The sequence below is a fragment of the Megalopta genalis genome, chromosome 10 (assembly GCF_051020955.1).
Source record: "Megalopta genalis isolate 19385.01 chromosome 10, iyMegGena1_principal, whole genome shotgun sequence".
Classification (NCBI taxonomy): Eukaryota; Metazoa; Arthropoda; class Insecta; order Hymenoptera; family Halictidae; genus Megalopta; species Megalopta genalis.
In genome coordinates, this window is record NC_135022.1 from 10353157 (window position 1) to 10368874 (window position 15718).

The 15718-nt window shown below is 34.3% G+C and overlaps 1 protein-coding gene across 1 annotated transcript in view; it reads left to right on the plus strand.

Moving 5' to 3' along the window:
• The first annotated feature begins 9244 nt into the window (after positions 1 to 9244).
• Dh44 (corticotropin-releasing diuretic hormone 44) overlaps positions 9245 to 15718 on the plus strand; it is a 64845-nt gene continuing 58371 nt past the window's right edge. Inside the window, exon 1 of the mRNA XM_033469897.2 lies at positions 9245 to 9575. The gene's annotated coding sequence lies outside the window, so the exon portion shown is untranslated. The remainder of the gene's footprint in view (positions 9576 to 15718) is intronic.

Genomic DNA, 15718 nt, shown 5'->3' on the forward strand with positions numbered 1-15718 from the left:
AATTCTATGAAATAAGACAGTCGCAGCGAATAAAAGTTTTATTACTATTTTTGTATAAAGTATCACAACTTTTTAACTTGAAATTATTTATTGTATCGCTGTATTGAAAATATTTAAAATTGTTCAATGCCACTTAAGACTGCGAGATTTGCACTGAAGTATCGTTGTTATCTTTAGAAGAGACAATGCTTCTCTTAATACAAGGGAATCTTCTATTTCGTGTCACTAGGAACGGCCCTGAAGACACGTCGATTTCGATGAAACTTTGGAAAATGGCGGTTCTTAGAAAACATTTGACACGTATTTAATTTGACGCGTCATCGTATATACCGGAAGGGTAAAAGTTCAAGTTGAAATAGAATTTTCGCGAATATCTTGGAAACTAGAAGAAGATAGAAAAATGGTTTAAATGGGAAAAAGTTTGCGCATTTTAATAACGAACACACTTGCGAAGACAGATTTCAAATGTCACCATTTTGTTTAAATAATATATGAAAAAATATCACTTTTTTGTTAATACGTAGCTAATATCCATCGATAATAATTGTTCCTAATGATGTCCTCGACAACATATTTCTAGACCATCAGAATCAAAGCTGTAATCAATTCCCTGTACGTTTTTTTTTAATTTCTGTTGAAAGTTTTGTCAATGCCGTTTTCGTAGGTCCAGAAAATATGTCCAATCGATAAGATGACTCTCTAACTGTAGCTACAGCATTTCTCCGCACAACTGTTTCTCCCTTGCTCCATAGATGGTAGAGATGTCAAGCAACAAGTGATCGCTTGGGGCTCTTCAGTGGTGCTAATCGCTAACTAAATTGCATGCAGTTTTTAAATATTTATTACTCACAAGACAATATCAATATGTTGCACGAAATTTTAAATAATCAAAAATTAACAGTATCTTTCAAATTACAGTAATTTAGTTGAATTCATAGCTCAAATAATTTCAAACTTAAAATAGTTTAATGAAGGGAACAAATATTGTCCAATTAAATATGTACAAAAATTTTCTAACAGCTAACTAAATTGCATATGGATTTTAAATATTTATTACTCACAAGGCAACATCAATATGTTGCACGAAATTTTAAATAATCAAAAATCAACTGTATCTTTAAAATTACAATAATTTAATTGAATTCATAGTTCAAATAATTTCAAACTTGAAATAGTTCGATGAAGGGAACAAGTATTGTTCAATTAAATATATAAAAAAATTTACTGACAGCCAAATAAATTGCATGCGTATTTTAAATATTTATTACTCACAAGGCAACATCAATATGTTGCACGATATTTCATATAATCAAAAATTGACAGTATCTATCGAATTACAATGATTTGGTTAAATTCATAGTTCAAATAATTTCAAACCTAGAATAGTTCAATGAAGGGAACAAATATTGTCCAATTAAATATATTACTTAAGATTTGATACAATACTTAATACAATATGTCAAAGTTTCTGTAATTATTTCATTTGTTCTAATCAGTCCATGCAAATCACCATTCCACTCGATGCTCTAAATCTGCAAGAAAAATGTACAATTTAAATAAAAGTCTGCGATTAATGAGTTACAAAATTGGATGTGTCGCTTCTCATCTCCTAGTGCAAATTTTCTGGAGGCGCGTGCTAATGCTATTAAAGTTTATCAGTGTGGGTGCAAGCGGAATTAAACGCTAAAGTATTCAGCTGAGCAAACTAAACGATCGTAGTAGATATCATTTGTAAACGAAATGTAAAAAATGAGCTTGAACATAAAGCACAATCGTTGCGGAATCTGCATATTTAAAATGTTATGCTCGGAATTCGACGGGAATCTTATTCATTCGCTCCATTACACCCTCCTCCCTTATTTATTCATAATTTTATGGGAATTATAATTGAAACGAATATTTCAGCGAAATGAGAACGCTGCTGTTTTTTAACGGGTGAATTTTCTTTTTTCTTTCTCTCAATCTCTTCACTTTTTAATTAGACTATAATAAAGTTTAATTTCTACCTACTATTTTAACATTTTCGTAAATCAATCGTCAAACATGAGAATTGTTAGTTATCTTTTGTACTGACAATGGATGATGACCAATCCGAAAATTCAAAAAATTCTGAAACTTTGAGAATACGTTAAGCATATGTAAACATGTATTATGCAATATATATTTATATATTTGTTACTCCCATGAATTCACTTTAACGGGTAATCTCTAAATATTCGAATATTTTTTATTTTATTGTTATGATTCGCAAACTGTACAAGATAGAAAAAACGTTTACAAACTAAAGTTATCGATCATGTAGTATATGATTGATTAATTGTTTAAACAATTGGAATAAGTTACAAACAAATAGTCGATATCTTTTTTTTTACTTTTTCATTAGATTTGAACGAATATTTTAACCAAAGGTGCCAAACTACACCTTTCGACATTCTTATTTAACACTATTTTTACCGAAGAAGGGGTTAAAGAACATTTTGTAATAATTCTTAATAAAAATTATTTTCTGCGTTCTCATATTTTCTGTGTACAGTAATTTCTCCCTAATTCGCGCTCAGATTGCGCACAAAAATGGACAATTTGGGAAGAGGATATACGATTATTCGAGCCATGCAGCTCGTTTTTACTAAAATTCGGTAAATAAAGCAAAATATCGGTAAAAATAGTGTTAAACTTTTTTCTTAATTTTCTTCAATATTCTCGAAGCTGTCATATTTAATAATTAACAACCCTCAATTTCCCAATTAATTAGTACACCGAAATATCGGTAAAAATAGTGTTGAACTTCTTTCTTAATTTTCTTCAATATTCTCGAAGCTGTTATATTTAATAATTAACAACCCTCTCAATTTCCCAATTAATTAGTACACCGAAATATCGGTAAAAATAGTGTTGAACTTCTTTCTTAATTTTCTTCAATATTCTCGAAGCTGTTATATTTAATAATTAACAACCCTCAATTTCCCAATTAATTAGTACACCGTCGTTTTCGATGTGGCACAATAGGCGTGGAGTGTCACCGCGATAGCTTCATTACCGAAAGTTTCATTCACGCGCATATGCTTGTGTTTTCATATTAAACGGTCCTGGTCGCTGTACTGCAAATAGTTAAATTACGAATTCATCATGCATAACGTAATCCAGAAACTGTGTGCTATTGAAATTTAAGGTAGGACTATTATTGAAACGCGAACAACGAGCGTGTCACGGTGACCGAAGGAATATTTGATTGGTCGTGACCTTTTCGAGATCACTTTGCAAAAAATTTGAGCGCGAAGTACGTTCGATCACGTCCGAGAATGAGACCAACGAATTCAATTTGATACAAAAACATTAAGCGCACAAGTTATTATTTTGGCTGAAACTGCATTTTTTAGTTAATTGGAAACGAAAGCGAAAGCGCGAATATATTCTTTCGATTTGAATCAATCTTCTCGCAAGAGTTTTGTACATTTGTTCAGCTTACAAAATGAACAAAAGCTTTCATTCACAGAATATCGTACGATTGTTTTAAACATTTGAGGACGATCGCCGTAATTTTAATATCGGATTGATTCAGGATTTAAGACGATACGATAGTTCCAGGATAATGTTTGTAATATTAAAAGAAAAAATTACATGAAATAACTATGTAGTTACGTTCGAAGAAAAAGATCGTAGTCAGCATACAAAAATTACCAAAAGATAAATGAATTAGTAATAAAAACGAGCAAAAATTTCCAGCCTCGTTGCAATCATAACAGGGACGTTTGCTTTTTGAAATCTTACCTATTTATAGACACATAAATAGGAGCCAGAAAAATACTTGTTAGTATCTGTGGTCACGAGCGAATTACCATAAACAAGCACCGTGAATAACGGCTATAATGAAACGGAGCAAATATCTCATGTTTTAGGAAAAAACCTTGTAGTATTTGTGTGAAGTTACATTATTACAAACACGTGTTTGCATACATCTGCATAGAGGGAACCGCGCGAGAAAAAGGACAGAGTGCGCTGGAAAAGTTGACGAATCGATGTTCTCGAACAAAACCGCGTGGTCAAATTATTCCATGAAGCATAATGGTCAAAAATGATCCGCGATGCCAAAAAGCAGCGAATAGCAAAACGGTGTTTCGTTGAAATTATTTATCGTTATTGAACGAAGTTTGCAGAATGAATACCGTGGACCGACAAACGCGTACGAAACGACGAGAAAGAAATTTGATTTTAACCATTCTTTTCCGAAAGCAACGCTCACTCTGTGTGCACAGCTTTTGAATTTATCGAAGGTTCGAGTGAAATCGTTGCATTAGAAACGTGGTTTTTAAAAGGAAGAAATCTGACTGGTCAAAGTTATTGGCTGTGAGCCTGGCTGTATTCGAATATAGCGTCGAAGATGTAAGGAATTGTTGAAAAACTGTTTTTGGTTATAAAAGAATGTTTTTGAATGTCTTTTGTAAGAATTATATTGATTTCCTTATTCTTGGTCTATTTATTTATGTAATTTTAGTTATTAATCACTCAATTATTATGCTTTATATTTCTATGTAAGTACGTAGAAAATTAATTTCAGTAGATTTTTGTCTACATTATAATTAATATTAATATAATAAATACTATTAATATTAATTATAATGATATTAATTAGTAGACAAAAAATATATATATATTAATATAATAATTAGTATCGCATTGTTATGTCAACATGTACTTGCATTATAAAAACATCAAGATCTGCGGTAATTCTATTTATCCATCTATTATAAATATTTCGTGATTGTGTCTATTGTAATAGGTTTCGTTAAAATTCTTGCAATTAAATTATTCTTTTTGTGTGTGTCCGGTATTTATAGTGTGAATATTATTTTTTTGATTGAAATGGAAATAATTCATTTTAATTATTTGTACGAGTTTATGTTATATAAATTTATGTATAATGATCTCATTTCTCAAAATGATATAAAAATGTAATGTAGGTCATGATCACTGATGCTGTAATATAATATGTTTGGAAAGTCAGTCAATATGAAAAGACTAAATATTTGAGGTAAATATGGGACGAGGCTGTTTTATTAAAATATTTTCCGAAGTCTGTTTTGATACTGACGTTCAAAATTATTCAGATTTTGTATTTATGTATACCACCCTTCATTGACTTTTTATATACAGTCAATACTCTCAATCGTTTATATATTATTTGTATAGTTAGGGAACGCGTTCTGAAACTAAATGAAAAACTTAATAGTGAGTATAAAACGTACCGATACTGATAAAATGCAAGCAAGTAAAATGTGCAAAGTATTTCATGACGAATTGCTTTTTATCTGTAATGTGCTATATTTACATATTTATCTCGTGGGACATTCTTTATTTAGTCTTTATCTTAGTCTTTGAAAAATTAATTGTGCAAAGCATTGTGGCAGCTATATATCCAAATTGATAAAAAAAAATTGAATTGCAGCGATCTAATTATAATTCATTATTAATGATCGTAAAATGTAAAAAAATACAAATAATTAATTAATATCTGCATTTTCGCAATAAGTTTTTAATCTGTCCCTAATACACCCTTGCACTTTGCAAATTAAAAGCGGAGACTTAAATGATTATAAGCAAGTTTGGTGGAAATAATTAAATACGTTATTAATTAATTTATACGTTACAATAGAAATCGTTCGAAAAATTTACAAAATATTCTGTTATAGATTCTACGAGTAATTACGATCTAAGCATTTGATTCATCGCACACGTTTTTCGATTTTATTTCAATTAATACAAATTCAATAACAATACGTTGAAGTATACATCTGAAAATTGCGACATTTTGACCAATATTCACTCAGTTAGAATCACGTGCACTTAGATTGTGGGTACAGTTAAGCAACCAAACCATTCTCTGATAATTATATTTCAATTAATTATAACGAAGGAATTATATATATATTCCATCTTCGATATCTGAATAATCATCGTTATAAACATTTCCATTTTAAATACACTGATATGATGCAAAATAGAACGACGGTGAAGAGAAAGCATTAATAGGGGTATTAATAAAGATTAAATGAAAATCATCGTTTCTTTATTAGTCTAAATTTTCAATAGTTTTGTGGTAAAGAATAGTCTCATTAAGCAATTTTTAGCAGTCTCTGAACGTTCGAAATCATTATTATTAAAATACGATTTGTTACAATGAAATAAACAAGTTTCCGTTTGATTTAAATATTTCATGTGATCTCAAACATTCTACCTCCCTAATTGGAAATTTTGTTCTGATAATCAACTTCCCACGAAAATGAAATCACTATTTTCATTCGTTTACCAGCTGTAGGATACCCAATTACTGTACCTCTCGTATTCACGATTTTTTTGCCCGTAAACGAACAACCGCGGTTAACCACATTCGAACAAATGAGGTTGCTAAAATTTTGTTTACAATGGACACAACTAACTTAATATACCTTGTCTTACAAATTGAAAATTATTTCCTCTGCAAACAAACCGATACGATCTGCTGCATTCAAGTGGGTGCCGCCAATAACATTTTCTTCAAGATCAATACCTTTGTCCTCTGCGTAACAAATTAAAAATATTATTTTATAAATTAATAAACAATAAGTCCAATAAATACTGTTCGTATCATTGTCTCGGAAAGTTGTTTTTTAAGAATTTATTTATGTACTTTACGATTTGAGAAGTTGTTTCTCGAAATGGACAGCTTGTACTGAAAGTAATTTTCTTTGTGATTAGTGTGGACAAAATTTTCATTCGTATAGCAAGTTTTAAGAAATTTCAAACACAATATTCTTCTCCAAAAATATTACTATCGAATAAATTTTGTTTGCAATCGGTATACTCAAATAAGCCATAACGAAGGGTTTGAGATACTCTACTTCAACTCGTTGAGTTTGTGGACTAAATAAACAGGCATAGTGAAATTATTTTTCTGTACAATCGGTTGAACGAAATTTTCATTTGTTTTTCAAGTTTAAAGAGATCTTAGGCATCCTACGATAGAGATTGAGAATAGTGTTTGCGTAAGAAGACAGGTACAATTAAATTAATTTTCTTTGTGATTAACATAAACCTTTTGTTCGTTTAAAATAGTTTCAGCTTTCCTATTCTGCGAACTGAGTATTTTCTCTAAACAAACATCTATAAACAAATCGATTATTTTTAAATCAATACAGCCAGATTATGATTCGTTAAATGATTCGAAAAAGATTATGATTCGTCGAATGATCGTTATTTTAATAAGTACGAAGACGTCGGAGTTAACCTAACTCAAAAGTCAAAGGTTAAAGTGAAAAATCGTCAAAATAAATCGACAAGCTTCGTGAATTTAGAATTTTCTTCTACAGAAAGAGTAAAATCAATTTGGTTTCGCAACGAATACAGTGAAATTAACATGTTGGAAGATATTATTTGGAAGATATATTATGGAAGATATTCAACAAATTTGAAAGGCCTTGTGTCGAGTTGATTCTCTGACTTGTGAAAAGTCGAAAATTCGAGAGAAAAAATACACTAACTCGTAAGTCAAAAAGTGGAGAAAGAAATCATCTTCAAACGATCACATCTTTAATAAAGATTTAGTTTAAAGTCACGAGCTTAAAATACTGTCATAAACAAACGGTAAAATCAATTTGAATTGTTATTAATAACATTAAATATTATCAATATCTAAAATAATAATGGTTAAATAATATAAATTAATATAAAATAATTTTGTAAGGGTGTTAACAAAAAAGCATTTGATTCAGTATTTTGTCAATAATGAGCATAAACTTCTGCGAGCATAAGATTTCGAAGCTACCAGAAAGATGTCAAAAAGTTATCGAACATTACATCGTTAAACAATATTTACATATTGATTTATAATTCATATAAAATCTAGCTCCTAGATCGAGAACCAAACAAAGAGATTGTTTAGTGAATTTTAACGAATCTAATCTTGCTCGAAGAGATTCAAATGTTGTCGTTCTAACAAAACAGTGAAGTCAATTTCACTCGAAATCAGTACAGTAAACTTGTCACTCGTTTAATAAGTTCGCAGATATCCCAGCTCGAATGTCACAAATTTAACCATTCGAGTCCCAAGCAGCGCGATCCCGCTGTTTGGATTTTGTGTCGAAAAGTCCCAGGGCATTTGTACGCTATGGACAATCGACAGTGCACTCTCGCAAACTGTCGAAGCAGCGCGCTCAACTTTACTAATGCACGTACATCGCACAGCTGCTTTTTTTTAAATGTAAATAATACAACTGACACATTTTGAATTTCATTGTTATGTTCTCAATAATTTTCATTGAACAAAACTGAAATATCTCTAAACTAATGGTACGCATATTAAGACAAACGTTATCGCGCTGTTCTGCATTTTTCGACCATGTGTTTTCAAAGAAAAGAAATTGTCAAATTATCTTATCGCGTCTTGTTTCGCGAGTTTCGAATTCAGTTCAGGAAAACAATAAGATCAATTTGACTTGTAATCGATACAGTAAGGTTACCATTCGCTTGGCAATTCGTAAGATCGTCTAAGCGAGAAGTCAAAAAGTTAGAAATCATCCTGAAATTATCTTACGTCAGATAAGATTTAGAAGAACCGAGAGATGCTTTGCATTTTACGAGTTTCAAATAATCTCGTAAGGAGAAAGTGAACTCGATTTAATCTTCAATTAACACCTAATCTATCCGGTTGTTCGAAACTGATTTCGTTTTGTAAATAGCACGGTGTCGAAAAAGACGCACGATTTGGTATCTTCACAATAAAAACAGGATTTCTACAAGCATAAGATCTTGAAGCTACCAGAAGGCTATTAGAAATTTATAGAACGACACATCTCGTCGGATATAATATTTCCTCTAAATATTAAAAGATTCTCTTTCATTCTCCCGCGAAAGAACGACATTACTTTCCGTATCACCTAATCGCTCCTAACTGGAAGACCGAAGACAGAATTTGTCGAAACAGTTGCATCGTCGGCGCGTTCGACGCGCCCTGTTGTACATCGAATTCGAATTTATTTTCGGGAAGCAGCGAAAAAACGATTCGGTCCGCAAACAATACGGTGTTAGATCACCATTCGCTTAGCATGCTGTAAGATAGGCGAGCCCAGAAGTCGGGGGTTAAACGAAGGAAATCGGCCTTTGAAGCTCCGCGAACTCTTCGGCGGTAAGCCGCGTCGAGCGGCGTCGAGGCGAGTCGGCACGGCCGGCTATAAAAGCCCTCTCGCACCGAGCCGTCGACGTCACACGTCGTTAGTACTCTGCACGGTGAGGAACTCCGGCGTGCCCACCTGTTATCCCAGGACGAGACCGCTCGATTATCATCCACCACGCAGGAGAAATCATAATCGACGAGCCCTTGAGCGAGCACCGCGACCGATTATCCCGCACCTGGAGCACCGGAAGTTGCGTTGTTACGATCGGCTCTCGGCGAGGGAAGTTCGACCCCGATCCGTCGTCAGGACTCCGCCGTTCCCCGCCACCTTCTTTGCGTTGTTTCTTTTTCCGGCGAGGAATTTTTTCTGTGAAGAAGACAGTTCGACTTCGCCCGGTGTATCAACCTCGGCCACCTCCCGATTCGAAAGGTAGGTGATCCAACGACGTTTCTTGTCCGTTTTCGATGTGGCTGGCCTCGGCAGGGGATAAATCGGCGAGATCGGGCGATAAACGGTGTTAAAGTTAATCGCTCCCGGGTCGTCATCAATTTTGTCAGGGCTCGATATTTCTGTTTCATGGCATAGCGCTCGCCTGGCTCGGCGGCTGTTAAGCAATCACTGGTTTCTAGATTCTCTTTACGGGATCACTTTCGTTTTCGGCGACGATTATCAGCAATTACGTTTCTGCGGGTGTATTTGTTTCCTCGCACGCCAGCGTTGTGATCGATTCGAGTCGTTGTGCTCGCTGCTGGTGATACAACTTTCTCGTGGCTGTTCGTTCGTTTTATTTTCACACTTCGATATTCTGTTCTGATCTCGGGACCTTCTGCTAACGAGAGACACAGTGTCCTCCGGTGACGAACGTGCTTTTGTTTTACAAGTACTTTCGAGCTTGAGAGCCCGCGTAGCATACGTTTGTGATGTATCTATGATATTCGGACGGGTACTCCGATGTGTATAACGAGTAAAATTCGTCGCGCGATTACTTGCGCGATAGAGCGTGCAACTGTGAAAGACCGATATGCGAGGAAACGTTGAGAATAGATGCGTGAATTTCAAGTGTTTTACTTTGTAATTCAATTACTATTCCGTTATATTTCGCTTGAAACTGGTTACAATTTCCGAGCACATTTGTCGATAGAAAATTAAAAAGATACTAATCGATTCGGCCAAGGGACGAACGTTTGAAAAATCCTACGACAAGAATTTTTGGAGTCCGAAAATTGCACAGTAATCGACGAAATGGGTTCGATTAACAATTAAATAGGACATCGAACTATGTTTTTCGTTCGTTTTGACGGAAATATATCGTAGGCGGAACAAATGGGTCGATCAAGAGGTCGCTGGATTTTTTTTTGGCTATTTTATTTACAATGTCAATCTGCATTGCGAACTCGTTCTAGACATTCAATTTACTTTTGCAGTTCGAATATGACGGAAAAGAGAGGAACAGTAACAATTAATATCCGATAAACATGTACGTGTATTTCAGCTAGAGAGAAATTCTTTGAAGCACGTTTCTCGTGTAAATGTCGAAAGGATCGTTAACGCTGTACAATTTTCGAATTTCTTAACAATTTGTACATTTTCTGACTCTCTGGCTTTGCTCTTGCTAAACAAAGTTAGGCATTCGTGACGATTATAATTTCATGCCTAGCCTGAAACAAAACATTAATACCATTTTTAAAAAAATCAATAATACTTTTAGCTATATTTTTATAATATTTTATGGAGAATGTAAATTGTAATATACAGTTAGAAGTTAATAATTTGTGTATATATATAATAGAAGTTAAATATTGTGTATATATATATATATATATATATATATATATATATATATATATATATATATATTTCAATTTTATAAATTGTGTATATTTATTTCAAAGTATAATAGAACCAGACAAGATAATATAAATTAACTATTGCAATAATTTTCGAGTTAGGTGAGGGATAATAGCGCTAATTGGAAGAACCTTTTAGAATGCTATTAAATTTTCTTAATTTCTCTATTACCCTTTCGTCTATTTAACGGTCGAGATACGGCAAGTTTTAACGTTTCCGGAATAGTGCCAGGGACAGCTGAAATTTTACCATTTTAAGGCGGATATTGGGGAACGAGATTAGGCGAACGGCCGGTCGTTTTATTTATCTATAGCTTTCCTTGATCGACCAAGGTGGTTTCAAGTGGAAGATGTACCTATACGCTGCACGAATGATTCGTGCCCGCGGGGCTCGTCGTTTGTCATTCGAGCGGCCAAAATCGTAGCAACATTGAGTGCATGTAATTAGTGTACTTTGAACTTCGAGCGTTTACGGTGTTAGGTCAGTGTGCACGGAAAGTTAATTTCGCGACCTCCCAACTCCGTTTATAACTGAAAATTGTGACATAAGATAGACACTTAATCGACTTCGCTAAACTAAGATAATTATATTAACTGGTTTATTCGAACCCAAAAGCGTTGTATTGTCAAATTTTGAAAGATCTGTAGAGAAAACTGTAGAAAATAGAGATAGTCGTTGGAGTGCGTATTTTTCGACGCGTTCGAAGTAATTGTTAAACATTATTGAATACAAGATACATGTACAAGATACAGTGAAGAAGCAGAAATCGGACTAGAAGATAGCGTAAAGTTGCGACTGGACTTGCGGACGTTTATGCAAATATCCATTTTCATTTAGAGCTTGACGAGAATGAAATACGGTGCAGAAATATCTGTCATCGACGAAAAAAATTCCTCCTGGTAAAAACAAAATTAACAGGATTTCTACCGTTTTGGGAATTTCCATACCTCATAAATGCATAAAGATCCGCAGTCTGGTTATGATCAATGATTCATCAGAATCAAGCAAAGACAATTCGCTCGAAGGAGTTGGAATCGTGGAATTTCACGTTGATCCGTAGATACCTCCATCTTTATCTGCAATTACAAAGTTAATCTTGTAAGTGAACTTTCCAAAGCCCTCGAGCTTTCATATAGCAAAGGAACGGTAATAAACGACACGACACTTTCGAAGACACGGAATTGAATCTGACGACATTATTACTTGCGATTTCATTTCTTATATGTGTATCTATACATATATATACATTTATTTATTTCTTATACTTTCATATAGCAATGGAACGGTAATAAACGACACGACACTTTCGAAAACACGGAATTGAATCTGACGGCATTATTACTTGCGATTTCATTTCTTATATGTGTATCTATACATATATATACATTTATTTATTTCTAATACTTTCATATAGCAATGGAACGGTAATAAACGACACGACACTTTCGAAGACACGGAATTGAATCTGACGACATTATTACTTACGATTTCATTTCTTATATGTGTATCTATACATATATATATATACATTTATTTATTTCTTATACATTCGATTAGATAAGTTTATATATATTAATTACGTAAACGCTGTCACGTTACTTTTCTATCGGCTTGTTGAAACTTATCTAATCGAATAAAACCGTTTAGCTTGAAGTACCTTCAAGTGTCGTTGAAGTACCGAGCTGCAACAGTATAAAATATAATGATGCAACAACTTCAAAATAGCGAAAGCGGGATTCTATTTAATTCCTACTTCTTAAAATTTGTTTATTCAACACGAGTAAGAAGTTCGTATTCTCATCTTTGCTTTCAAGAATGCATTTATTCAGCCCAAACTATAAAGTGACCGTTTCATTTTTTACCGTGAAAGTGTGCAATACAGAAATTTGCATGATTAAAAGCAATAGAACAATTTCGTGCAACTTCCGACAAGATAACAACCATATGATGCAGAAGTCGCTTGACTATCATTCTTTTGAAGTAATCGATAAAGAGTATAAGATTCCGGAATTTCGTACACAATGTCGTAAACGTCGAACTTTCCTGTTTATACAAGCACTTCAAGCATTTATCAATCGTGCAGAAGCTGCACGATTATGCTAGTACCAGAGCAATCGATAACAGCGCGAATTGTCTAACTTTTCCTGTTGATAAATATTTCTCAGTTCGTTAACGAATGGAATTTGTTCACCGAACCGCAATTAACACTCGAGTTTATGGATCACTATTGTAATTCCTTGTAAAATGATGAGTTATGCTCGAAATATGAAATTTTATGCGCTCGCCCGAGTGAGGAACTATGCCCTTTGAACCTATGCCCTTTCACTTTTGGTAATTTACCGCTACTTTCTGATCCCATTGACGAGTGACTCACCGAATGATTTTGCGTCTAGTGCCATAGAATAGAAACTATGGGGCCCCCGAACGACACGTCACGTGTGTATACTCGGCAAAATTATTTGATTTCCCGTTTTAGTATCTTACTTCAGCAGGCTTTACACTCCCATGCCCGCTAATTAACGCGAGAGGTTAACGATCAACCGTGCGGAGTCTTCGCGTGATATCGCGTTGCGTGCTTAAAAGAAAGAAATCTTAGTGCACCGTGAATAATAAATTAAGCCAACTTAGGCTCGTCACATTAAGTTGCTTCTACACCGGATTCTAATTTCGAGAAAGGCGGCGACAACTGTCGTTTCTCATCTCACTCTCTCTCTCTTTCTCTCTCTCTTGCGCGTGCTCTCTCTCTCTCTCTCTCTCTCTCTCTCTCTCTTTCTCCCCCTCTCTGCCCTGTTATCGCGCTTCTAGATTGCCAATTATAAGATTGGATTCTCCACTCGTGTCGGCACGATGCACGCCAATTATTTCCTCGTCTTTTTTTAAACAAATAATCGATGACACGTGGTTTCCCTGTACTTTCTAGAATAGCACTATCGTGCGAACCGGTATTGTGACGTGTGTTTTGTGAAACTTTCAAGCTCCAACACCGTTCGCGAATACTCGAATACTTTTTAGCAAGTTCCCGCAACGTTTCGTGTTCAGCTCGACTGTCTCAATTTCTCTCCAAATTCGCCAACAATTTCTGAAAAATTTTGCCCTGTTCATCGATCCTCAAAAAATTTGCCTGCTTTATGCATTTATGCTGTTGTACTCGGGTTTGTGAAACGCAAGAAAATACGCATATTAACGAGACATAATTGTGTTTTACAAAATTAATAATTAACGGAATTAAAATGAATTCCTCTTTTCTCCAGATATCTCCATGGAGCGATTAATTATTATAATTATAATTCTTCATAAAAATTCGTTCGACACGTGAATAAATTCCATTCTACTTATAAACGAGGAAGAATACGAAGTTTTTGCTTGATCTTAAAACGGTTGAGTTTGCAACCGGATGAAAGGATGAAGGTTAATTATAATGAAACTGAATCGTGTAATCTGTTCGTAAACTCTATGAGTTGCTGGCTTTATCTGATTTTGACACAACTCGGGTAAGAGTGCAGCACTAAAACAATAAAGATTTCGTATGCGCGTAAGGAATCGACTTGCGGAAATACACGGCGTGATTCATGATTTTTAATAAGATAAGCAATTATGCGGTTACGTGTGCCCGATTCGTTAAGTAAAATGAATTTGTTGAGATCCATGGGAATCGGTGGAGCTGTAAGAGAAAAGTTGCGTAAAATGTTGGCTCGAACTATTCCCGTTTCATTCGCGTGACGGTTCTAACAGTATGAATGTTTTATGCGAAACTGAAACGTCGAGCAAAGTGTGTTGCTCTCAGGCATCAACAGAAAACAGTGCTTTTACAATTTTACTCTTAATGGAAAACAAACATTTTCCCGAAGAAAACGAATCAAAAAATGATACGGTTGCAAAATGAAAATTAAACACGTTCTCGTATCGTTTCCTTTACATGTGTTTCGTTGTAAAACATTTATGCATCTTCGCGGAAGATATTATTATAATAGTAAACATAATTTTGCATTGCATCATTATTTTTCAATCGGAATTAATAAAATAATGTAAATAAAATATCTTCGCAAGATGCTGTTTGTTAAATACACAGAGATTCGAATATTTTTTGAAGTGTTCGATTAGAAAATTATTATGCTAATTAATCAGTATGAGAATGTGAATCAAATTCTTGGATGTAACTTATAATGTTCAAATGGCTTTCGATTCAGCTGAATCTTTAAAAACGACGAGTTAATTAATTTCTGCCGAGAAGTTCACAAAACGTAATAATAAGATCGTCCATATAAAAACAGCTTGAAACACTAAATAGAGAAATTCAATCGCTACTTCGTATCTGCTCCAGCAGATGATGATTTCTAAAAGGCGTTATTAAGAGATCCGCGATCTAATAATATCGAAGGAGAATCCTCGAGGCGTTAAATCACGTTTAGTGTACTATTTGCGGAAGAATTAAAAACATCATTACGCGCGGAGTTATCAACGTTCGGTTCGCGCAATATTGCGTGAAGATGTAACATCGGTTTGATAGCGTGCAATCGAAACAATGATGATTCAGTAAAGTAAACCGGCCGATCTCGCGAGTCACGTTTATCGTAAATAGATCTTTCCTTCCTCTCGGCGATTGGATAGAGGCCCAATGGGACCCGTGGACTTGCCCGCGTGCCCTTATGGACATCGAGTACAATTGGATTGTCCTGTATTGTTCCGCAAAATCGTCCGTACCGCAATCGTACATCTGATTCGAA